Source organism: Scyliorhinus torazame, chromosome 1, assembly GCF_047496885.1.
Source record: "Scyliorhinus torazame isolate Kashiwa2021f chromosome 1, sScyTor2.1, whole genome shotgun sequence".
Classification (NCBI taxonomy): Eukaryota; Metazoa; Chordata; class Chondrichthyes; order Carcharhiniformes; family Scyliorhinidae; genus Scyliorhinus; species Scyliorhinus torazame.
Window position 1 is genome coordinate 40352245 of NC_092707.1, and position 26438 is coordinate 40378682.

At 46.1% G+C, this 26438-nt stretch overlaps 1 protein-coding gene and 1 long non-coding RNA gene across 3 annotated transcripts in view; one reads left to right on the top strand and one right to left on the bottom strand.

Moving 5' to 3' along the window:
* The window catches only part of LOC140398925 (uncharacterized), a 373657-nt gene that overhangs the window by 198788 nt on the left and 148431 nt on the right, over positions 1 to 26438 (top strand). The window lies entirely within an intron of this gene.
* Positions 2925 to 26438, bottom strand: part of LOC140399080 (uncharacterized) — a 49808-nt gene continuing 26294 nt past the window's right edge. The window contains exon 2 of the long non-coding RNA XR_011937626.1: positions 2925 to 4198. This is a non-coding gene — a long non-coding RNA (uncharacterized lncRNA). The remainder of the gene's footprint in view (positions 4199 to 26438) is intronic.

Here is a 26438-nt window from a genome sequence, read left to right on the forward strand (position 1 = left end):
GAGGATATACAGGATTGGGTAAGGGAATAAAGGGAAGTTTATGGCAAATACAGGAGGCTCAAAACATGGATGCCCTACAGGAGTATAAAATGTGCAGTACTTTAAAAGAAATACGGAGAGCGAAGAGGGGCATGAAAAACACTGGTAGGCTAAATAAAGGAAAATCCAAAGATGTTTTATAAGTATATTAAGGACAAGAGGGTAACCAGGGAAAGAGTAGGGCCTATTAGGGCACTGTGTGTAGAGCGGAATAACGTAGGTGAGGTGTTGAGCAATTTTTTTTTGCATCGTTTAGGGGCGTCATGATGGCACAGTGGTTAGCACTGCTGCCTCACAGTGCTGAGGACCCGGGTTCAATCCCGGATCCGGGTCACTGTCCGTCTGGTGATTGCACATTCTGCTCGGGTCTATGTGGATTGGCCACGCTAAATTGCCCCTTAATTGGGAAAAAATAATTGGGTACTCTAAAAATTTTTTTATAAATTTTGCATCGATGTTCATTGTGGAGAAGGGCGATGGAGGTATGGAAAGCAGGGAGGGGAACTGTGATATAAAATTGATTAACATTGAGAGGGACCATGGACCTCTGTTATTTGGGTGGGTAAACCGCCAAGAACCTATAGGCTGTTCCTTCAGAAGGAACCGGCAGTCGGGGGATCTGACATTACCAACCTTTCTCTGTTATTATTGGGCAGCCAGGGGCAGCACGGTGGCACAGTGGTTACAATCCCGGCCCTGGGTCACTGTCCATGCGGAGTTTGCACATTCTCCCCATGTCTGCGTGGGTTTCGCCTCCACAACCCAAAAAAGATGTGAAGGATAGGTGGATTGGCCACGTTAAATTGCCCCTTAATTGGAAAAAAGAAATTGGTACTCTAAATTTAAAAGAAAATGTTTTTTAAATTATTGGGCAGCCAATATAGAAAAGGTGATTGGGGGAGCCAAATTCCATATGGGATTCAGATGGGGGAGTGTTCATGTGGGGGCACGGGTTTATGGGCTTTGGTGATGGCCTCGCCCCCGTTCTCCCCAGCAAAGTATTCCTCAAACCCAGTAGTGATCTCTACAAAGGCAGTTTGGGCAGCAGTCCAAACTGAACTCCATGTCACTATTGGCCCCCATCTGCAGCAATCATTTGTTTGTGCCGCTGAGTCTGGATGTGATGTTTGAGTCGTGGAGGGGAAAGGGCCTCGAGGGCATGGGGATTTGTTCATGGAGGGACAATTTGTCAGTGCGGATGAGCTCTTGCTGAAATTTCAACTGTCAGGGACGCACTTCTTCCGCTACTTCCAGCTGTGCAATTTTATCCAGAAGGCCTGTCCGACATTTCCTTTAGCCCCACCAGTCACTCTGCTTAGATTGTTGCCGGGGTCTGAGAGAAGGAACATTTCCAATATCTATGGGCAGATAATGTCTGGGGCTGGCATAGCACAGGGCTAAATTGCTGGCTTTGAAATCAGACCAAGGCAGGCCAGCAGCACGGTTCAATTCCTGTACCAGCCTCTCCGAACAGGCGCCGGAATGTGGCGACTAGGGGCTTTTCACAGTAACTTCATTTGAAGCCTACTTGTGACAATAAGCGATTTTCATTTCATTTTCATTTCATTTCATGTCAATGAAGAGAGCTTTGCTGGACCGGGTGGGAACAAAGTGAGTGAGGGAATTGGGTCCTATTCTTGATGAAGAGGTGTAGTATGAGGCCCTTCACAGGGTGAACTCCATGTCCTCCTGTGCGTAGCTTAGCCTGATTCAGCTCAAGGTGGTCCATTGAGCTCACCTAATCAAGGCAAGGATGAGTGGGTTGTTTGCGGGAGTGAAGGACAAATATCAGCGGTTCACTCAGGAGCCCACTCATCACACCCACATGTTGTGGCCACTCCCCAGGATGGTAAACTTTTGGGTCGTTTTCTTTAACACCATGTCAGCAATTCTCAATATGGATCTGGAGTCTAGTCCATTGGTGGTCAGTGTTTGGGTGTCGGACTTGCTGGGACTGCAGACCCCGGGCTAAGGTGGATGTTCTGATTTTTTTGCCTCATTAATAGCCCCAAGGCGAGTCCTGCTGGGATGGAGCTCCTCTACTCCGCCTAGTGTCTCGGCCTGGTTGGGTGACCTATGGAGTTTCTGTATCTGGAAAAGATGAAGTACATTATTAATTAGAGATTGGTGGATTGATTTTATCTGAAGTGGCAGTCATTCATTACCTGAAAGAATTAGTCATCATCAGCTGTTCAGGAGATGGCGGAAGGGTAACTGGTATTGTTGTGAAATGATTATGTGTGTTAGTCTTGTCTTTTTTTCTGTGTGCTTTTGCCATTACATTATACTGTGTAACATTGGCTATGTTATTGATATTGATGTCCTATTTGTTATAAATTTTCAGTAAAAATATATTTTTTTAAACATGAGAGGGAGGAGTTATTAGTGGTTTTAGCAGGCTTGAAAGTGGAGAAACCCCCAGGCCCAGATGAGATGTATCCTTGGGTGCTGTGTGAGGCAAGGGGGGAGATTGCAGGGATTCTGATGCTAATTTTCAATTCCTCTCTGGCCACAGGAAAGGTGCCAGAGGGCTGGAGAACAGCAAATGTGGTCCCATTATTCACTCACCATCCTGACTTAAAAATATATCAACGTTCCTTCATTGTCGCTGAATCCCAATCCTGGAATTCCCTCCCTAACAGCACTGGTATACCTACTCCTCAGGGACTGCAGCAGTTCAAGAAGGCAGCTCACTACCACCTTCTGAAGGGCAACTAAGGAGGGGCAATAAATGGTAGCCTAGCCAGCGACGCCCACATCCAGTTAATGAATTTTTAAAAAGGGAAGTAGGGAAAAAACAGGTAATTACAGGCGTTTGAGACTAACTTCAGTGGTAGGAAAACTATTGGGAAAATTTTGAAAGACAATATTGATCTCCACCTGAATTGGTTGGATTGGTTTATTGTCACGTGTACCAAGATACAGTGAAAATTATTTTTATACGAGCAGCTCAACAGATCATTAAGTACATGAAAAGAAAAGAAAATACATAATAGGGCAACACAAGGTACACAATGTAACTACATAAACACCGGCCTCGGGTGAAGCATACAGGGTCTAGTGTTAATCAGGTCAGTCCATAAGAGGGTTGTTTAGGAGTCTGGTAACAGCGGGGAAGAAGCTGTTTTTGAGTCTGTTCGTGCGTGTTCTCAGACTTTTGTACCTCATGCCTGATGGAAAAAGTTGGAAGAGTGAGTAAGCCGGAGGGGAGGGGTCTTTGATTATGCTGCCCGCTTTCCCCAGGCAGCGAGAGGTGTAGATGGAGTCAATGGATGGGAGGCAGGTTCGTGTGATGTACTGGGCTGTGTTCACGACTCTGAAGTTTCTTGCGGTCTTGGGCCAAGCAGTTGCCATATCAGACTGTGATGCAGCCCGATAGAATGCTTCCTATGGTGCATCTGTAAAAGTTGGTAAGAGTTGATGTGGACATGCCGAATTTCCTTAGTTTCCTGAGGAAGTATAGGCGCTGTTGTGCTTTCTTGGTTGGAGCGTCGACATGGGTGGACCAGGACGGATTTTTGGAGATGTGCACCCCTAGGAATTTGAAACTGCTAACCATCTCCACCTTAGCCCCGTTGATGCTGACCCCGCGGGGTGTGTACAGGACTTTGCTTCCTGAAATCAATGACCAGCTCTTTAGTTTTGCTGGCATTGAGTGATAAATTGTTGTCGCTGCACCAGTCCGCTAGGTTCTCAATCTCCCTCCTGTATTCTGACCCATCGTTATTCGAGATCCGGCCCACTATGGTTGTATCACCAGCAAGCTTGTAGATTAAGTTGGAACCAAATTTTGCCACGCAGTAGTGTGTGTACAGGGAGTATAGTAGGGGGCAGCACGGTAACACCGTGGTTAGCACAGTTGCTTCACAGCTCCAGGGTCCCAGGTTAGATTCCCGGCTTGGGTCACTGTCTGTGTGGAATCTGCACGTTCTCCCTGTTTCTGCGTGGGTTTCCTCCGAGAGCTCCAGTTTCCTCCCACAGTTCAAAGATGTGCAGGTTAGGTGGATTGGCCATGATAAATTGCCCTTAGGTTCCAAAAAGGTTAGGTGGGGTTACTGGGATAGATTAGAGGTAGGGTGCACTTTCCAAGGGCTGGTGAAGACTCGATGGGCGGAATGGCCTCCTTCTGCACTGTAGATTCTATGATTCTACGTAAGTTCTAAGTACGCAACAGAGAGGCAAGGATTAATCAAGGATAGTCAGCATAGCTTTGTCAGGGGTAGATCATGTCTAACCAATTTGATTGCTTTTTCAAGGAGGTGACAAGGATGTATAGATAAGGGCAGTGCAGTTGGTGTTGTCTACATGGACTTCAATAAGGCTTTTGACAAGGTCCCACATGGGGAGACTGATCAAGAAGGTAAGAATGCATGGGATCTAGGACAATTTGGTAAATTGGATCCAAAATTGGCATGGTGGCAGGAGGCAGAGAGTGACGGTGAAAGGTTTGTTTTATGACTGGAAGCTTGTGTCCAGTGGTGTACCTCAGGGATCGATGCTGTTTGTAGTATACATCAATGATCTAGATGTAGGTATGATCAGTAAGTTCACAGATGACATGAAAATTGGTGGTGTAAACAGCAAGGAGGGAAGCCTTAGATTACAGGACTATATAGACGTGCTGGTTAAATGGGCAGAACAGTGGCAAATGGAATTTAACCTTGAAAAGTTTGAGGTGATGCATTTTGGGAGGACTAACAAGGCAAGAGAATACATAATGACGGTAGGACTCTTGGAAGTACAGAGGACTAGAGAGACCTTGGGGTGCATATCCAAAGATCCCTGAAGGCAGCAGGACAGGTAGATAAGGTGGTTAAGAAGGCATACTGGATACTTGCCTTTATTAATTGAGATATAGAATATAAGAGCAGGGAGGTTATGATGGAGCTGTATAAAACACTCGTTAGGCGACAGATGAGAGTAGTATGTGCACTTCTGGTCGTCACACCATAGGAAGGATGTGACTGCACCGGAGAGGATGCAGAGGAGATTCACCAGGACGTTTCCTGGGATGGAGCATTTCAGCTATAAAGAGAGGCTGGTTAGACTGGGGTTGTTTTCATTAGCACAAAGAAGGCTGAATGGAGAGGTGGCAAAATTATGAGGGACACAGATAGGGTACATCGGGGGGAAAAAATTCCTCTTTTTTTAAAGGGGACAAAAACCAGGAGCATAGATTTAACATGAGGAGCAGGAGGCATAGCAGGGATTTGAGGAAGACCTTTTCACCCAGAGGGTGGTGAGAATTTGGAACTCAGTGCCTGAAAGGATGGTAGAGGCAGGAACCCTCACAACATTTACAAGGCTATGGGCCAAGTGCTGGAAAATGGGATTAGAATAAATAGGTGCTTGATACTGTAAATTTCTATGACTATGTCATTACTCAGTCATTACTCAGTCTCCGTCTCTGACTCATTCCCTTCCAGAATATCAGTGCCGTGGAGCTCAGTATTTCCCATAAGCACTGTATTCTTCTACGGTTCTCAGAATTTTAAACCTTAAGCTTGTCAGCATCACCTGATCACCGTCATTCTTTGCAAATTTCATACTGTCCACAATTGCCCTCAAGTCTTCATCTAAGCTGGTTGATTAGATCAACTTCACATTGATTTGAGTAATGAGTTGTGAGGCCCATAGCTGGACTGCCAGCCAACAGTATCCCCATTTTGACTCTTATATCTGTCACAAAGCACTCTATTATTACCTTGGATGATGAACTGGTACAGAAGCTGTTAAGACGGAAAAGTTAGCCACATATTCATTTTGTTTCCCTACCTCCCAAATTAGCTCAGCGAAGGCCAGGTAATTCACTTCTTGACTCCCCAAATATTGCACTTGCCGAATATCAAATGAACAACAAAACATGCTGAAAATACTCTGCAGGCCACATGTTTGGAGGGAGAAACAGGGTTACAATTTCAGGTTATGCCATTTCGTCACAACTCTCTGAGAGAATGGGTCACAACCTGAAACATTAAATCAATTCAACCAAGTGGGAACAAAGTCCCATAGCAAGTGCGTTTAGCCGCATGTTTCCCAACGCTCGCAGTGCGCCAGGAAACATGCGGCTTGCGTTGTATAAGGCGCCTCAATGGGGAACACGTGGCCGAGGCCACACATAGCCCCGTTGTGTACACTGGGAGCTCCGCTCGCCGAAACTCCCCAGTGTAGCGAAAGATTGGGACGCCATTTTTAAATGGCCCCCGAAGCGATCCCCAACAGCACGGGTTCGAAACCCGTACCGGCTGAGGTCATTGATGAAGGCCCTGCCTTCTCAACCTTGCCCTTCACTTAAGGTTGGTGACTCTAAGGTTAACTCACCATCAGTCAGCTCTCTCTCTAAGGTCCTCAGGGACTGTGGTGACTTTTACATTTACTCCGGCACACCCTGTTGACCCACCTAGACACAAACTGTCCACAGCGTATCTATCTTTTATGCAGTGCTACCTTCTATCCCATGTATATTATGGTGCAATGTACATTAGTTTTCTTACACTGACTTCACCCTGTTAATTCTGTATTTGTGACACTATTGTTCTAACATCAGGAGATCAGTGTCAGCCAACAATGGTAGTTAGACAGGCATGGGGAAAATATGTTGCTTTCAATGCCAAGTTCCCTTTGCCTTCTGCCCAAGTGCAGTGTTTACACCAGCTTGCCATTCGGGACAACCCTGGATGTTTGATAGGGTTTAGGCAAAGGAAGGTGAGCTGTTCACACCTTGTAGGCTCAGGTGCTTGACGTGGCACAACAATGGCTGATGGTTTCTGTAATCAGTTTCTGCATCTCAAGGACAAACCTTTTGCTGTTCCAGTTAATTGTCTGGAGGTATTTAAAATCTGGCAACCTGGCCCATTTGCGCTGAGAGCTTACTTCAGTTGATTTGAGTGCTCCTGGAGTGGGAAGTGGGTCTGATATATTGTTTGTTTTGTTCCTCATCATCACTCACATAAGTTCATTCATTAAAAATATTTACAACGTATTTTGTTTAACTAAAGCAGTTTGTGTCCCCTGTGAAGGAAATGCAGCTTTAGCAAGACTGCTAAAAGGCAGCTGTGTTTTGTAATATTGTACAGCATTAACCACCTTGTTTGCTCCTAGCTTGGTGAGTCACATTGCCGCATTAACGCCACAAGCATGGAGGCCCATGTGTTCCTTGACAGGCCCCATTTGGTTGGGAATGTTATGACCAGTACAGGTTGGAACCGACCATACTTATGGACTGGGCATGATCTTGCGGTCAGTGTGACTGAGTATCTTTGAAGCTCTTACACCACAGACTTGCAGTTGCTTTTGGTTAGGGAGATTAGAGAACCTGGGGCTGTTCTCTTTGGAGCAGAGAGGTTGAGGGGGTGGGGGGGGGGGGGGGGGTTGAATGTAGGTGTTTAAAGTCTTCTAAAGGATTTTCACAGAGTAAATGAGGAGAAACTGTTTTCAGTTGCACGAGGTTGGGTGATGAGAGGACATCGATTGAAAGGAACAAGAGGAGCGCTGAGGGATTGGGTCGAAGGCACAGCAGGGTTGCTGTGGTCTGGAATGCACTGCCTGAAAGGGCATTGAAGAAGATTCAATAGTAACTTTCAAAAAGAGAATTGGATAAATACTTGAATGGGAACATTTTGCAGGGTTACAGGAAAAGAGCAGTCGAGTAAGACAAATTGGAGAACTCTATGGAAGAACGGGCATAGCCGTGATTGCCTGAATGGCCTCCAATTATGCTGGGCCATTCCATCATTCTATAAAATCTGGTATCGCCATATTGATATGAACCTTCCAGCGACTGCCTAGTTTGGAAAGAGACGAGCTACTTTTTGATTGGACACTCCCTCCAAAGGTTTACTTTTACAAACATACGAATTAGGAGCAGGAGAAGGCCACTCGGCCCCTCGAGCCTGTGCGCCTTTCCGTAAGATCATGGCTAATCTGATTATAACCACAATCCCCACATTACCTGCCTCATCCCGATAACCTTTCATCCCCTTGTTAATGAAGAATCTATCTAGCTCTGCCTTAAAAACATTCAAAGACTGCTTCCACTGCCTTTTGAGGAAGCGAGTTCCAGCGTCTCATGACCCTCCGAGAAAAATTTCTCCTCATCTCTGTTTTAAATGAGCGACCCCTTACTTTTAAACAGTGACCCCCGGGTTCCAGATTCTCCCACAAGAGGAAACATCAACTCCACCTCCACCCTGTCAATATCCCTCAGGATCTCTCAGCACCAATAGATGTTTTCACAACTTTGTTCATAAGTTATCTTAGTTCAAAAAGTACTTTCATTTGAAACGATTAAATTTCAGTTGATTAGCTAGTAAGGTTTTCAATTATATTTCACCACCAGCAAAAGGAAACTGAGCTCCAGCCATGATTCCCTCTCTCACGAGAATAGGAGGAGGCCATGCAGCCCTGACAAACTGTTCTGGCACTCTGGTAGATCATGGCTAATCTATACTTTGTCCACTTATCTTTGCAGTATAGTCGTTGGCAACCTTACATCAGGAAAATCTAACATCTTAATTTCAAAAATTCAATTTTAACCTCTTGTTCTGGACTCTTTCCCCCCCCCCCCCCCCCCAAGTAGGAGGGAGTTTGTCAAATTAATTTATTGTTTCTAATGCCTCAATTAGATCACCCCTCAGAATTTTTTCACGGAACCAGGTTTGTGTAACCCATTGCTATGACTAAACCCCTTGAATGCTGTTGCAATTTTGTTAAAACTGCGTTATATCTCCTCCAAGATCAATATATCCTTCCCAATGCCCAAAACTGAGCACCTTACTCTGGATAGGTCTGATCAGGCTTCTCGTAAATAAAGCATGACTTCCTCTACATAATATTCCATCCTCCTGAAGTAAAGCTTTAAAGTGTAGCTTTCTGAGATTTTTATACCTGTCCACTGGGTTTTAGTGATGTATGCGTTGGCACCTAAATCCCTTGACTGCTCCTCAGCTCTGGGGTTTTCACAATTGAAGTGCCCTGTACCGGGTTCTTTCATGGGTTATTGTGGATGACCTCACACTTTCCCATATTGAACTCTGTCTGTCATGGTTTTGATGACTTTATATGTAACTTTCTGCTCCCCATTCACACAATTTACTGTTCCCCTGTTTGGTATTGAATATGTTTAAACACTTTTTTTATAGATGGACAATTTGACTGGCTGTTTAGCTGAACTCAATATTATGTTTTTGTTTTTATATTTTTATATCATATAAAAGCTTGCCATTGCACTTCAATTTACTTCTTAATCAATAAATCTAACTTTACGATGGAAACATTTACTCATAAAGTCATTTTCTGATTAATGGAAAGTTTTCATCAGTGTTCCTGCAAATGCCTCCACAGTCATTGCTCATATAAATCTCACCAGAACCTGCAGTCACTTAATAACTGTCAAGCACTCACTTGTACCAGCACTGGTCTCATTTTCGTACGACAATTGGTAAACATTTAATTGATCACCGCAATATGCTAAATGGTTATCAGTGCACAGAAACCAAGAGGTCATCTTGATTTCCCAGCACTTTCATCCATTTGCTGTAATGTGCCATCAATTGGCAATTCATGTGATCCAGTTCATGAGCGTCAGTCTTTAAGCAAGCACAAGGGAAGATGATGGTCCAGTGATATTGTCACGGGGATCAGTAATCAAGAGGCTCATGGTCATGCTCGAGGCGTCTGGTTTTAATCCTACCATGACAGACAGTGAAGTTTAATTTTTTTTTTTTTAAACTGGAATGAAAAGTCTAATGATGACCATGAAATCATTGTCAATTGTTATGTTCACTAAGGTCCTTTTGGGCAGGAGATCTGCCATTCTTATCTTGTCTGGGCCTACATGTGACTCCAGATCCACAGCAATGTGGTTGACTCTTAAATGCCCCCTGAAATGGCCTAGCGAACCATTCAGTTCAAGAGAAATTAGAGATATGTTCTGCTCCCAGTTGGTGATATAACTGGATGGGAAGGTCCCAGAATAGAACCCTGGCTCAGAAGACCGAAACCTTTACTTTTTTTTTTAGAACATGGAGGAACAGCGTCACAGGACCACTAATTAGTTTTAATAACAATAAAATAAACATTTATTAAACATGAAAATATTGGGTTATAATATTTACTCCCCCTTTAGTTTAAGAATTGTGGATGGCACGGAAGCACAGTGGGTAGCACTGTTGCTTCACAGCTCCAGGGTCCCAGATTTGATTCCTGGCTTGGGTCACTGTCTGTGCGTATTCTGCACGATCTCCTCGTATCTGTGTGGGTTCCCCCGGGTGCTCCGGTTTCCACCCACAAGTCCCGAAAAACGTGCTGTCTGGTGAATTGGATATTCTGAATTCCCCTCTTGTGTACCCGAACAGGCGCTGGAATGTGGCGACGAGGGGCTTTTCACAGTAACTTCACTGCAGTGTAAATGTAAGCCTACTTGTGACAGTAAAGATTATTATTATTGTTATTAATTGGACATAGATTTTAGCATTAACACAGATTACAAAGTACATCTTAAAATACAATGGTCTCATGAACACACAAAGTCTCTTTTAAGCACTCAAGATGACTGTGGTCAAATAGACACTCCGTTCTGAACTCAAGTTAGTGGCTGTGGATTTCCCATTGGCATGCACCCAGATAATTGCTCATGAAAGTATCCAAACGCCACTCTCCGAAGAACCACTGTTTAAAATCTTCTCACATAATAGTGCTTTCCCATAGTGATTTTTATTCTGAAATCCAGTCCAGGTTTTACAAACTACTCTTTTAGACAAGGTTTCTGCTCGATTTTCAGCTGCAAATCCAGCCCAGGATTTTACATCAACCCCTTTTAGGATTTCTTGGTCTTGCCTGCTGTATAAACAGTTCACAATTGCTTTAACCCGCGATTCCCAGACACTTATTAAAATAGCACCAGAAGTTTAATTCACCTCTGAAGTTGCTTTAAATCTAGTTACTGAAAATATTTCTTGAACTCAGAACACTTTGATTATGCTTCTTTGAATTTTTCTGAACAATACCTTGGTCTCTAGTTGTCTTGAACATGCTTTCTGTCTCGATTCCCTGGTTATCTGGACTACAACTAGTTCCTGAGGAAGCTTGCATCTTTGTAATTCCCTTGTCCTGTCCAGTTTCTCTTGGGAGAATTTAGAGAAGTTCACTCTGTGTCCTGCCGCTAACTGCTAACAAACTCAACTAAAACTTTAAACCTTTTTTTATCCTGGGGCAGCACGTAGCACAGTGGTTAGCACTGCTGCCTACAGCGCTGAGCACCCGGGTTCGAATCCTGGCCCTGGGTCACTGTCAGTGTGGATTTTGCATATTCTCCCCGTGTCTACATGGGTTTCACCCCCACAACCCAAAGATGTGCAGGTTAGGTGGATTGGCCACGCTAAATTGCCCCTTAATTGGAAAAAAAAAATTTGGTTATTCTAAATTTATTTTTTAAAACTTTTTTTATCCTTACATGGGCCTCCAGTTGGTAAGAAACTCCTGCTAGTTCTACTTATTCTTCACACTGGAACCCTCTCTAAACGTAATAGACTCACAGTTGGGATTGAAACCAACCCCCACGCATAGAAACACCTTTGTCCAGCAAGAATCTAACTATAGGTTTTCTCCTTCTGCGACAGAAACATTATTTTAAAACTAAACCTGATTTCTCATGTTTACCAATACAAATACATTGAAACTACCTTTGTTTTCCTGACAGATGGGTAATAAATGTTGGTCCAGCCAGTAATGCCCACATCCCATTAATGAAAAAAAATACATTTCAAGGAGTCACTGGGGAGAAATTACAATTTGGATTTTTTTCCTTTGATCCAGCCATCGAGGCATTGCTGACATCCCTAATGTAGCCTCGTCTGAAATAGGAACGTTCTGTTGTGCAGGTTTCTCAGTGCTTTGCTTGCATTACTTTTTTTTCTTTATAAATTTAGAGTACCCAATTATTTTTTTCCAATTAAGGGACAATTTAGTCTGGCCAATCCACCTACACTGCACATCTTTGGATTGTGGGGGCGAAATCCACGCAAACACAGGGAGAATGTGCAAACTCCACACGGACAGTGACCAGAGCCTGAATCGAACCTGGGACCTCGGCGCCGTGAGGCAGCAATGCTAACCACTGCGCCACCCTGCTGCCCTTTGCTTGCATTACTGACAGCAACGGATGATTCCATGTTTTTTTGCAGTTTCTGCCATTTGATTATAGAGCTGCCAGTAATTCAGCACGTTATGCAATCTGCTCCAACAGATGCTGCTGACAAATAAGAGGGAAAGTGATACAAAAGCTAACAGAACACCCCTGTTTGGTTTATATGGATTGGCCGAGTACCTCTTCCTATTTTTTGACGATGGGTACATGACACCAAGATAGTAAATGGAATCTTCAGCTTCCTCTGCCCCGGAGGTGTTTCCCACAATCTTTAAACACATTTCCTCCTTTTTCTTTTGATTTGATTTATTATTGTCACATGTATTCGTACATAGTGAAAGTATTGTTTCTTGCATGCTATGCAGACAACGCATACCGTACATAGGGAAGGAACGAGAGACTTTAGCATGTAATGTTACAGTCATAGCTAGGGTGTAGAGAAAAGATCAACTTAATACGAGGTAAGTCCATTCAAAAGTCTGATGACAGCAGGGAAGAAGCTGTTCTTGAGTCGGTTGGTATGTGACCTCAAACTTTTGTATCTTTTTCCTGAAGTTGGAAGATAGTGGGCGCGAATCTCCGAGCCCCGCGCCCGGCCGGAGAATCGCCGCAACCACGCCACGACATCCCGACACCGGCGCGCGATTCTCTGAGGTGCGGAGAATCGGCGCGGTTGACATGGCGCCGGCTGCTGGAATCGGCGGGGCCGCCGATTCTCCGGCCTGGATGGGCCGAGCGGCCACGCGGATACGGCAGAGTCCCGCTGGTGCCGTTCACTCCTGGTCGCTGCCGGCAGGAACTCTGCGCGAAGGGTCGGGGGGCGGCCTATGAGGCAGGGAAAAGCGCTCCTTCACCGGGGGGGCCTCCAATGGGGTCTGGCCCGCGATCGGGGCTCACCGATCGGCGGGCCGGCCTCTCCCCCCCCCCCCCCCCCCCGGACCTAATTTGTTGCGCAGACGGCCCCTGAACCCCGACGCCATGGTGAGTCGGGGCCGGCGCGCTGAAGAAGTCCCCCGCGCATGCGCAGGTTGGCGCAAGGGGAGGCTGGAGTGGTGTGAACCGCTCCAGCGCCATGTTGGCCCCCTGTGGGGGACAGAATCGGTCATCCTCATGCCCGTTTCGCGCCGTCGCGTTTCACGACGGCGCGAACACTTAGTCTCCATTTTGGAGAATCGCCCCCAGTATGTCCGGGGTGCGTGGGGTCCTTAATTATGCTGGTTGCCTTTCCGAGGCAGCGGCAATTGTAGACAGAGTCAATGGATGGGAGGCTGGTTTGCACGATGGACTAGGCTACAATCACGACATTTTGTAGTTTCTTGCGCTCTTGTGCAGAGCAGGATCCATACCAAGCTGTGATACAACCAGAAAGAATGGTTTCTATGATGCATCTGTAAAAGTTGGTGAAAGTCGTAGCTTACATGCCAAATTTCCTTAGTCTTCTGAGAAAGTAGTCGTTGGTGGGCTTTCTTAAAAGGGATCCTTGGAAGGGGAAGGAACAGTCTCTCTCTCTCTCGCTGAAGTAATGAACTGATCTAAAACCCAGTGAGCGCCTGGCACATCTTAGTATGGAAACTTAAAATGATCTTGAATCTACAGCGAAAGTAGACAACCTCGCCAGAGAAAACCATCTTCAGCTTAGAAGGAAGAAGCACCAAAACAAAAGCTGACTCTCAAACACACTAACAGAAGTCATCCCATTGCATCAAAGATCCTTTATCCTTTAATTTAATTTAATTTTTTATTACCTTTCAACCACCCTTTCCTCACTGTTTTGTGTGTGTGTGTGTGTGTGTGTGTGTGTGTGTGTGTGTGTGTGTAGAGAGTGGGGTTAGTAGGATAGGGGGGTTGGGAAAGGGGCATTAGATAGTTATATTTTTCTGTACGTTTAATTATAATACTGTATATAATAAAAGGTAACTTGTGTTAACGTTCCAAACCTGGTGACTGCAGTTTATTGGACTCAGCCAAGGACTGAAATAATATTTTGAAATAAATCTAATGAGACTCCGGGGCAAGTGGGGCTGGAATTGACCGTGTACTAGCTCAGCATGTTGTGACAGAGTTAACATGGCAGTTGATTTATGCACAGCAAACTCCTCAATATAAAAATGGATGAATGATCGAGTAAAATATTTTTTGATCATGTTGGTTGAGAGATTAATATCGATCAAGTCATTGGGGGGAGGGGGCCGGCACGTGGCGCAGTGGTTAGCACTGGGACTGCGGCGCTAAGGACCCGGGTTCGAATCCCGGCCCTGGGTCACTGTCCGTGTGGAGTTTGCACATTCTCCCTGTGTCTGCGTGGGTTTCACCCCCACAACCCAAAGATGTGCAGGTTAGGTGGATTGGCCATGCTAAATTGCCCCTTAATTGGAAAAAAAATAATTGGGCACTCTAAATTTTTTTTTTAAGTCACTGGGTGGGGGGGAAGATATGCTCATTACATAAAATTGCATAGAATGTAGAGGTCAGAAACAGGCCATTGATCCCAAGTGGTCCATGCTCACCCCAACCTACTCTTATGTTATGTTTCATCTCACCCCATCAGCATGCCTTTCTCTTTCTCTCCCATCTGGTTATCTAGTTTCCTCTAAATGTAGCAATTCTGAGTTTCTCAACCTCACATTGTGATAAATAGTTTCACATTCTAACCACATTCTGAAAAAGAAGGAAGACTTGCTTTGATGTCGTCCCTTCCGTGATCACCAGAGTCCCAAAGCACTTTACAGCCAATAAGAACATAAGAACTAGGAGCAGGAGTAGGCCATCTGGCCCCTCGAGCCTGCTCCGCCATTCAATGAGATCATGGCTGATATTTTGTGGACTCAGCTCCACTTTCCGGCCCGAACACCATAACCCTTAACCCCTCCATTCTTCAAAAAACTATCTGTCTTTATCTTAAAAACATTTAATGAAGGAGCCTCTACTGCTTCTTGGGCAAGGAATTCCATAGGTTCACAACCCTTTGGGTGAAGAAGTTCCTCCTAAACTCAGTCCTAAATCTACTTCCCCTTATTTTGAGGCTCTGCCCCCTAGTTCTGCTTTCACCCTCCAGTGGAAACAACCTGCCCGCATCTATACCCATCATAATTTTATATGTTTCTATAAGATCCTCCCTCATCCTTCAAAATTCCAACGAGTACAGTCCCATTCTACTCAAACTCACCTCGTAATCCAACCCCTTCAGCTCTGGGATTAACCTAGAGAATCTCCTCTGCACACCCTCCAGTGCCAGTACGTCCTTTCTCAGGTAAGGAGACCAAAACTGAACACAATACTCCAGGTGTGGCCTCACTAACACTCCCTCAGTGCAGCACTCCCTCAGTGCAGCACTCCCTCAGTACTGCACTCCCTCAGTATTACACTCCCTCAAGTATAGTCACTGCCATCAATGTCGGAAATGCAGCAGACAACTGGTGCACAGCAAGCTCCCATACACAAACATGATAATGATCAGACAATCTGTTTTTGTGATGTTGATTTAGGGCTAGATATTGGCCAGGATACCATGGAAAATTCCCCTGCTCTTCTTCAAAATAGTGGCATGGGGTATTTTATACCTATTTGGGAGGGAAGGTGGGACTTCAGTTAACAACACATCTGAAAGACAGCACTCTGATAGTGCAGCACTCCCTCAGTACTGTGCTCCCTCAGTATTGCACCCCCTCAGTACTACATTCTCTCAGTGCAGCACTCCCTCAGTACTGCACTCCCTCAGTATTGCACTCCCTCAGTATTGCACCCCCTCAGTGCAGCACTCCCTCAGTACTGCACTCCCTCAGTACGGCACTCCCTCAGTGCAGCACTCCCTCAGTACTGCACTCCCTCAGTGCAGCACTCCCTCAGTACTGCACTCCCTCAGTGCAGCACTCCCTCAGTGCAGCACTCCCTCAGTACTGCACTCCCTCAGTGCTGCACTCCCTCAGTGCTGCACTCCCTCAGTACTGCACTCCCTCAGTACTGCACTCCCTCAGTACTGCACTCCCTCAGTGCAGCACTCCCTCAGTACTGCACTCCCTCAGTGCAGCACTCCCTCAGTACTGCACTCCCTCAGTGCAGCACTCCCTCAGTACTGCACTCCCTCAGTGCAGCACTCCCTCAGTGCAGCACTCCCTCAGTACTGCACTCCCTCAGTGCAGCACTCCCTCAGTACTGCACTCCCTCAGTGCAGCACTCCCTCAGTACTGCACTCCCTCAGTGCAGCACTCCCTCAGTGCTGCACTCCCTCAGTGCAGCACTCCCTCAGTGCAGCACTCCCTCAGTGCAGTACTCCCTCAGTACTGCACTCCCTCAGTGCAGCACTCCCTCAGTACTGCACTCCCTCAGTGCAGCACTCCCTCAGTACTGCACTCCCTCAGTGCAGCACTCCCTCAGTGCAGCACTCCCTCAGTGCAGCACTCCCTCAGTACTGCACTCCCTCAGTGCAGCACTCCCTCAGTACTGCACTCCCTCAGTGCAGCACTCCCTCAGTGCAGCACTCCCTCAGTGCAGCACTCCCTCAGTACTGCACTCCCTCAGTGCAGCACTCCCTCAGTGCAGCACTCCCTCAGTGCAGCACTCCCTCAGTACTGCACTCCCTCAGTGCAGCACTCCCTCAGTGCAGCACTCCCTCAGTGCAGCACTCCCTCAGTGCAGCACTCCCTCAGTACTGCACTCCCTCAGTGCAGCACTCCCTCAGTGCAGCACTCCCTCAGTACTGCACTGGATTGTTAGTCTTGATTTTTGTCATCAAACCCTGAAGTAGGGCTTGAACCCACAACCTCTGACTCCGAGGCAAGACTCCCCCCACTGTGGAGAGGGAAACAACAGTTCACGTTTCAGGTTGAGATGACCTGTCATTGAGCTGAAATTTTAATTGTTTCTTCCACAGATGCTGCCTGTCCTGCTGTGTACCTGCAGCATTTTTTTAAATTTGATTTCCAGTATCTGCAGTACCCAGAACATTACAGCGCAGTACAGGCCCTTCGGCCCTCGATGTTGCGCCGACCTGTGAAACCACTGAAAGCTCATCTACACTATTCCCTTATCATCCATATGTTTATCCGATGACCATTTAAATGCCCTTAATGTTGGCAAGTCCACTACTGTTGCAGGCAGGGCATTCCATGCCCTTACTACTCTCTGAGTAAAGAACCTACCTATCTCCCCTCAATTTAAAGCTACGTTCCCTCGTGCTTGACATCACCATCCGAGGAAAAAGGCTCTCACTGTCCACCCTATCTAATCCTCTGATCATCTTGTATGTCTCAATTGTATTTTGCTATTGTATTGTATTACAGCTACAAGACAGTTTTTGAACATGTGAGGTACTCTTGAGCTGTAATCTGGAGTTAGGCTGTGGTTCCAATTTGCAAGGCCCTCTGCCAAACTATAATTAAACTCTAAAACAAACTGTGCCTCTGTTTACTTAACAATAATTGGACATTTTGACCCTTTTGAGTATCTCCACAATGCATTATGCACTGCATGATATAACACTGGCTTTCTTATAAGACGTGAAGCATGTACATAAAGCTTGTAGATATACAGATCTCTGTGTGTATATATATATATATATATATTTGCAAAGCACACATTGCCTGTCATGCTATTTCTGTCCCGCTTATGTGTCACCTTTCTGTCAGTATGCACCCTGACCATTTGTTATATTTACCTTGAGCCCTCCCGGGTGGATGGTGTTGCTGCTTACAAACTCTGAGACCCATCTGGCGCATCTCCGAGAGAGGTACTCTTGCAACATAATCCATCTTGGAAATTCTAAAAATCCAATCTCTCCAATGCAACCACTTACCCTCTGATACCACCTCTAACCCCTCAACCGTCAAAGTGACTTCAAGCCATTGATGGGAAATAAGGTTCTTGGGAGAATTTGTCCACTGCCGCTACATTCGCCTAAAGATTGTACGCACTTGCCAAAATTCTCTTAGACGCAGAAGTTGACTTCAGCCTGTATTCATTTTGAGTAGTTGAATTTGTGATTCATAGTAGCAGGTTGGATTAAATACTGATGCACTTTGACAGTAGAATAATAAATGAAAAATGCTGCCACCATTCTAAAGTGTCACAAGATATCTGGTATTTTTGATACATTTTGTTTGTCACATTTTGAAAGTGTCACCCTGACTTCAGACACTCTGCAGTTGGGCTGCTCAGAAGCTTCCCTTGTGATCGGTTTATCGACATGTTGAAAGAAGTTTTACGAGTGTCCTGCCGTCTGATTGGTCCTTATGACCCAGAAAACCTGCTACGTGTTTATAGACTGAGCACAACTCAGCTCTAAAAGTAACAACCCAACTTTCAAAACTCCAGCCTTTAGTGAGAGTGTTAAAATGACCCAAGTTAATCTTCCTCAACAGTCAGACTTTCAAGAGAAAGTTTACCTGTGTTTGGCGTGTCAACGACTCCAAATGCAGTGAAAATACGCACCTTTTTGATGTGATTATGGCCAATCTGATTAACTTGACACAATTTTTTCTTAGCACATGATGTAGACTTTGATTTTATTTTCTTATTATTTAAATATAGGCACCACTTACCCAATCAGAGCATATGGCATATGGGGATGAACACGCTCCACTTGTCAATACTCCTCCACCCCCACTCCAAATTCTTTCTCAGGCAATACATGGAAAAACGCTCAGTGGACTTGCCTTTGTCGATCGCTCCAGTTGACTAGGAAACAAGATGCTGGGGAGACTTTGTTAGCTCGGTAATGATAACAGCTTAAAAAAATGAGTTAAACACTCTTAACGTATCAAAGTATGTCAGTTATAAATGCATTTTGTTTACACAAAACAATATCAAGTCTTGTAAATGTACATACTTGGAACTTCCGGTGGTGGCCATGGAGGGAATGGTGGCGTGTTCGGTGGCTCCCACTCAAGGTGGATTTTGTTGGTCTTTCCCCACCCGTATGGGGGTCTCTTTGAGGGCGAAAGGTGTGTGAGTGCCCTGGGAAGGTAATACTCCTCTGGTGAGTCTGGTGCATGGATCAGAGGACGAGAAGTGCAACGAGAAAGAGAGAGCAGCTGGAGCAGAGCAGTTTTCATGGTGTGCCAAATGATGGTGGAGGGCAAGGGGCCAGCACTGCCCGTCCAGTGGTCGACAGAGCAGCTGGTGGAGTTTTGAAATGATAAGTTCCAGCAGCAGAGGAAGGAGGCCTCGGAGGGCCTGGCTAAGGTGGTGGAGCCGCTCAGAGCAGCGATTGAGAGAGTGGGGCAGAGGTTGGAAGCTGAGGGCCTGGTGATTCAGAAGGTGGAGCAGGTGGTCAGGGAAGCTGAGGTGTGATGGACTCACTGGTGGCGGAGTTGGGGACGGTGGTGGACAGCCAGAAGAGGCTGAGAAAGAAGTTGGAGAACCTGGAGAATCGTTCCAGGTGACAGAATTTGAGGCTAGACAGGATACCCAAGTATATCGAGGGAGCAGGCGCCGCCAAGTATGTGGCAAGGATACTGGAGCAGTTGATGGGGAGGGGGCCTTTGATCGGCCCCTTGAGGTGGATTGGGCGATCAGGGCGCTGAGGAGGAGGCCGCAGGTGGGGGAGCCGCCGAGGGTGATGATGGTGTGATTGCACAATTTTGTGGACGAGGAACAGATTTTGCAGTGGGCAAGGCAGACCAGGAGATGCACCTGGGAAGGGAGTGAGCTGCGGGTCTACCAAGACCTGGGGGCGGAGCTGGCAAAGCGGCGAGCAGGGTTCAACAGGGTAAAGGCTGAGAAAATATCAGCCATGATTGAATGTCAGAGCAGACTCGATGGGCCAAGTGGCGTAATTCTGGTCTTATGGTCTCTTCAAGAATGGAGTGAAATTCGGGGTTCTGTACCTTGCCCGCTTTTGGGTGCCTCATCAGAAACAGGAGTTTTATTTTGACTCGCCGGAGGAGGGACCATGGACTGGGAGGAGTGTGAGGACACTGAACTTTGGAGAGGAGCTTTGTGTTTATGGTAGAATGTTTGGAGTGGAAAGTTCGGGGTGGGTTTGACAGGGGAGGGTTGATGGTGAGTGTACTTTTTGTTCTTCTTTGCTTGTTGATGGTTGGGAGATTGGCGGGAGGGGCGGATTGGAGGGGGATGGGGAGGTTAGAGGCTGGGAAGGCTAGTTAATGGAAGTGAAGTGGAGGGTCGTCAGGAGAAAGGCGTGGAGGGGGGTTGGGGTTGGTTCTTTGTTTGGGGGTGGAGGGGGAGCCCCATGGGCATTTGGGAGGCCGAGGCGAAGGAGTTTTCATACTTCTCCCATGTGCACCAGGTGTATTCCCAGATCGACTTTTTCATAATGGACAAGGCGTTGCTGGCGGGGGTGGCCGACTTGGAGTATTCGGTAATCGGCACTTAAGACTGTAGTTAGAGGGGATTTTATTTCGATTTGGGCGCATGGGGAGAGGGTGGAGTGGGAGGAGAAGGCAAGGCTGGTCGATGAGATCGAGGGTGGAAGGATCTTCTCGGTGGCACTGGTGGAGGGGTTGTTGAAGGAGAGTCAGAGGAGTTTGGGTTAGTGTTGATGGGGAAGGCCGTGGGGTAGTTGCGGAAGAGCCATGGAGGCAGTTCATGAATACGGGGAGAAGGCGAGTAGGATGCTGGCCTTTCAGTTGACGATGCAGGCAGTGGCAAGGGAGATCGGTAGAGTGAGGGATGAAGGGGGTAAGGTGGGAATGGATCCAGAGGGGATGAATGGGGTATTTGAGGCCTATTATAGGAGGCTTTATGAGTCAGAGACTCCGTGGGGAGGAAGAGGGGATGAGGCGGTGTCTGGATGGGTTGGAGTTTCCCAAAGTGGAGGATGGGTGGGTTCAGGGCCTGGAGGACCCAGTTGGGCATCGGGAGGTGATAGATGGCATGGGGGCAATGCAGGTGGGAAGGCCCCGGGCCCAGACGAGTTTTATAAAAGGTTTGGGGCGGGGCTGGGGCCACTGCTGGTGAGAGCGTATATTGAGGTGAGGGAGAGGAGGGAACTCCCCCCTACTTTATCGCTGGCTTCTATCTCTCTGATTCTTACTAAGGATAAGGACCCGGAGCAGTGTACGTACCGTCCAAGATCGTTATTGAATGTTGATGCCAAGCTGTTGGTGAAGGTACTTACGTCGTGATTTGTGAAAGGAACGCAGTTGTCACCGAATGTGCGGAGGTTACTCAACGTAGTTATGATGCCCTTGGGGGGGGGGGGAGAGAGAGAGAGAGGAGGGAGGGGGGGTCAGTAGGTTGAGGTAGTGGTGGCAATAGACGTGGAGAAGGCTTTTGATCAGGTGGAGTTGCCATATTTGTTCAAGGTGCTGGGGCGGTTCAGGTTCGGACAGGGGTTTGTGGATTGGATCCTGTTGCTGTACAAGGCGCCAGTGATGAGTGTGCGGACGAACCAAGTGCGTTTGGGGTACTTTCAGTTACACCGTGGGACGGGACAGTTGCCCGCTCTCCCTGTAGCTTTTCGCCTTGGCAATGGAGCCATTGGTAATGGCGCTCAGGGCATTGAAGGAATGGAGAGGGATTGAGGGGTTGGGGGGGGGGGGGGGTGTCGAGCATAGGGTTTGGCTGTACGTGGACGATCTGTTATATATTTTAGAACCGTTGGGCTGCATTGGGGGGATTATGGGGGTTTTAGGGGAATTTGGCCGATTTTCGGGATATAAATTGAACATGAGAAAGAGTGAGGTGTTCCCGGTGCTAGGGGCCAGGAAATCTATTTCAATTTTCACATCTAATCAGCTAGAACTAGCAGAAAGAAGATATTGATTGCATGAATCTGACTGGATTTATGCATATCATCTGACTGTTCAAACCCTGACTGGATTATCCTTCAACCTCCACACAAAGCTGGCTACTCTGTACTGAAATGGAGCTTTCAGCAAGAAAGAAAGGGGTAAACCGTATATGAGTAAGATGCAAGTAGGTTGGATTGAAATTGCTGTGTCTCACCTTTTAACACCCAGATAAACAATTACCCAGACCTAAATAGAGTTTCTAAATCAAACATATTGCAGGGATTAATTTGATGGATAGAAAAATGTAACCGCAGTATCCTGCACAGTATCAGGATTGTGGATAGCAGAATACTCAATTCCTTTTCTCTATCACCCCAACCAGTGTTCACAAATACATCCTGTTTCCATTTTATATTGAAGTACTATATATAGCAAATGACTGTGTTGGTGAGGGGATAGGGGATTGTCCGATTTCATGCTGTCCAACAGCCTACTGCTCTCCTGAATATATTCCTCATGTCCCACTGCTTTTGCAGACTCGGTGCTCATTGAGCCTGTCTTGGCAGCAAACCTGAAAGAAATATGTTTCTACATATTTCAGGAAAGACTCGTTAGAAATGTTGCTGCATTTTAAAAGCATAGTCAGATGACAGTTGTAATCATTTCCTGACCACTGCGTCATGTAATTCCCCCACTCAGCTGGTGGATACTTCAGACTGGGCTGAAGAGAGGTGGGGGTGGGGGGAGATGGCAGTGGGGGAGTGGAGCTGAACAGCTACTTTGCAAGTAAGTGAGTATGCATGTGTGTGCCTGCACTGCTACTGCTACTGCTCTCAGTAAATGGTGTCCGGGAAACTTTGCTCAGCCTACCCTCAGTGCTCACTTTAACAAGGAAGTCGCAGCGTGAGCTCATTTGAATTGTATTTTTTTAACCACACAGAGTTATTCTCATCACTGGAGATGGAGTACTATTATTGCCCAGGGCTGTGCAGGACACTCCAGAATTTCTGGGTAAGTGAACAGTGGCAGTAAAGAAAATTTCCGTGTGAATGTGCTATCTATTATTTTACCAGGTGTTATTTCCAAAGCTTTCCAGTTTCAAATATGAAGTTTGAAGTAAACCTTTTAGTCAGCCTCCAGCTGTAATTTTAGTACTAAATGTGAGGTTAGAAAGAGCCATATGTTTGTATTAACTCTCTGTGTATCAATTCTTCCCATGTACTTTATGTTATGACGCTGAAGCTTGTTTTGTGGTTTGCTGTTGTTGATGAAAGGGATTATATACCTGTTGTATCGCTCATTGCAGGTTTAGCACCCTGTTAAAAGGACTACTTGGTTAAACAGGAGGCTTGTATATCCTCCCCTATAATTTGCTTAAATGCCACAGGGAATCAAAGGAAACATTTCTTCTCTTTGCCAGGATATTATTAGTATGTCTTCGCTCTGCAGCAAGCTTAAAGTCCCTAAATGTGTGTCAAACAACCGTCAGCTAGTTTCATTGTTAAATTTATAATTTTAGCTTTTAATTTTCCCAACATTGACTGGGATACACTTAGTGTCAGAGGTCTAGATGGAGCAGAATTTGGAAGGAGCATCCAGGAGGGTTTTCTAGAGCAGTATGTAAATAGTCCAAATCGGGAAGGGGCCATACTGGACCTGGTGTTGGGGAATGAGCCCGGCCAGGTGGTTGAAGTTTCAGTCGGGGATTACTTTGGGAATAGTGATAACAATTCCGTAAGTTTTAGAATACTCATGGACAAAGACGAGAGTGGTCCTAAAGGAAGAGTGCTAAATTGGGGGAAGGCCAACTATACCAAAATTCGGCAGGCGCTGGGAAATGTGGATTGGGAGCAGCTGTTTGAAGGTAAATCCACATTTGATATGTGGGAGGCTTTTAAAGAGGTTGATTAGAGTGCAGGACAGACATGTCCCTGTGAAAATGAGGGATAGGGATAGAAATGGCAAGATTAGGGAACCATGGATGACAGCTGAAATTGTGAGACTAGCTAAGAGGAAAAAGGAAGCATACATAAGGTCTAGGTGACTGAAGACAGACGAAGCTTTGCAAGAATATCGGGAATGTAGGACCAATCTGAAACGAGGAATCAAGATGGCTAAAAGGGGTCATGAAATATCTTTAGCAAACAGGGTTAAGGAAATTCCCGAAGCCTTTTATTCATATATAAGGAGCAAGAGGGTAACTAGAGAAAGGGTTGGCCCACTCGAGGACAAAGGAGGAAAGTTATGCGTGGAGTCAGAGAAAATGGGTGCGCTTCTTACCGAGTATTTTGCATCGGTATTCACCGAGGAGAGGAACATGACGGATGTTGAGATTAGGGATAGATGTTTGATTACTCTAGGTCAAGTCGGCATAAGGAGGGAGGATGTGTTGGGTATTCTAAAAGGCATTAAGGTGGACAAGTCCCGAGGTCCGGATGGGATCTATCCCAGGTTACTGAGGGAAGTGAGAGAGGAAATAGCTGGGGCCTTAACAGATATCTTTGCAGCATCCTTGAACATTGGTGAGGTACTGGAGAATTGCTAATGTTGTCCGCTTGTTTAAGAAGGGTAGCAGGGATAATCCAGGTAATTATAGACCGGTGAGCCTGACGTCAGTGGTAGGGAAGCTGCTGGAGAAGATACTGAGGGATAGGATCTATTCCCATTTGGAAGAAAATGGGCTTATCAGTGATAGGCAACATGGTTTTGTATAGGGAAGGTCATGTCTTACCAACTTAATAGAATTCTTTGAAGAAGTGACAAAGTTGATTGATGAAGGAAGGGCTGTAGATGTCATTTACATGGACTTCAGTAAGGCATTTGATAAGGTTCCCCATGGTAGGCTGATGGAGGAAGTGAAGTCTCATGGGGTCAGGGTGTACTAGCTAGATGGATAAAGAACTGGCTGGGCAACAGAAGACAGAGGGTAGTAGTGGAAGGGAGTTTCTCAAAATGGAGAACTGTGACCAGTGGTGTTTCACAGGGATCCGTGCTGGGACCACTGTCGTTTGTGATATACATAAATGATCTGGAGGACAGTATAGGTTACATAAGAACATAAGAACTAGGAACAGGAGTAGGCCATTTGGCCCCTCGAGCCTGCTCCGCCATTCAATGAGATCATGGCTGATCTTTGTGGACTCAGCTCCATTCTCCAGCCCGTACACCATATCCCCGAATCCCTTTATTCTCTAGAAAGGTATCTATCTTTTTCTTAAAAACGTTTAAAGAAGGAGCCTCAACTGCTTCACTGGGCAAGGAATTCCAGAGATTCACAACCCTTTGGGTGAAGAAGTTCCTCCTAAACTCGATCCTAAATCTACTTCCCCTTATTTTGAGGCTATGCCCCTAGTTCTGCTTTCCCCGACCAGTGGAAACAACCTGCCCGCATCTATTCTATCTATTCCCTTCATAATTTTATATGTTTCAATAAGATCCCCCCGCATCCTTCTAAACTCCAATGAGTACAGTGCCAGTCTACTCAACCTCCCGTCATAATCTAATCCCCTCAACTCTGGGATCAGCCTAGTGAATCTCCTCTGCACTCCCTCCAGTGCCAATATGTCCTTTGTCAGGTAAGGAGACCAAAACTGAACACAATACTCCAGATGTGGCCTCACCAACACCTTATACAATTGCAGCATAACCTCCCTAGTCTTGAACTCCATCCCTCTAGCAATGAAAGACAAAACTCGATTAGCCTTCTTAATCACCTGTTGCACCTGCACACCAACTTTTTGCGACTCGTGCACTAGTACACCCAGGTCCCTCTGCACAGCAGCATGTTTTAACATCTTACGGTTTAAATAATAATCCATTCTGCTGTTATTCCTCCCAAAATGGATAGCCTCACACTCGGCAACATTGAATTCCATCTGCCAGACCCTAGCCCATTCACCTGTCACCATTCACCTGTCTGATCAGCAAGCTTGCAGATGACACTAAGATTGGTGGAGTAGCAGATAGTGAAGGGGACTGTCAGAGAATACAGCAGAATATAGATAGATTGGAGAGTTGGGCGGAGAAATGGCAGATGGAGTTCAATCCGGGCAAATGCGAGGTGATGCATTTTGGAAGATCCAATTCAAGAGCGAACTATACGGTAAATGAAAAAGCCCTGGGGAAAATTGATGTACAGAGAGACCTGGGTGTTCAGGTCCATTGTACGCTGAAGGTGGCAACGCAGGTCGATAGAGTGGTCAAGAAGGCATACAGCATGCTTTCCTTCATCGGAAGGGGTACTGAGTACAAGAGTTGGCAGGTCATGTTACAGTTGTATAAGACTTTGGTTCGGCCACATTTGGAATACTGCGTACAGTTCTGGTCGCCACATTACCAAAAGGATGTAGATGCTTCGGAGAAGGTGCAGAGGAGGTTCACCAGGATGTTGCCTGGTATGGAGGGTGCTAGCTATGAAGAGAGGTTGAGTAGATTAGGATTATTTTCATTAGAAAGACAGAGGTTGAAGGGGGACCTCATTGAGGTCTACAATCATGAGAGGTATAGACAGGGTGGATAGCAAGAAGCTTTTTCCCAGAGTGGGGGACTCAATTACTAGGGGT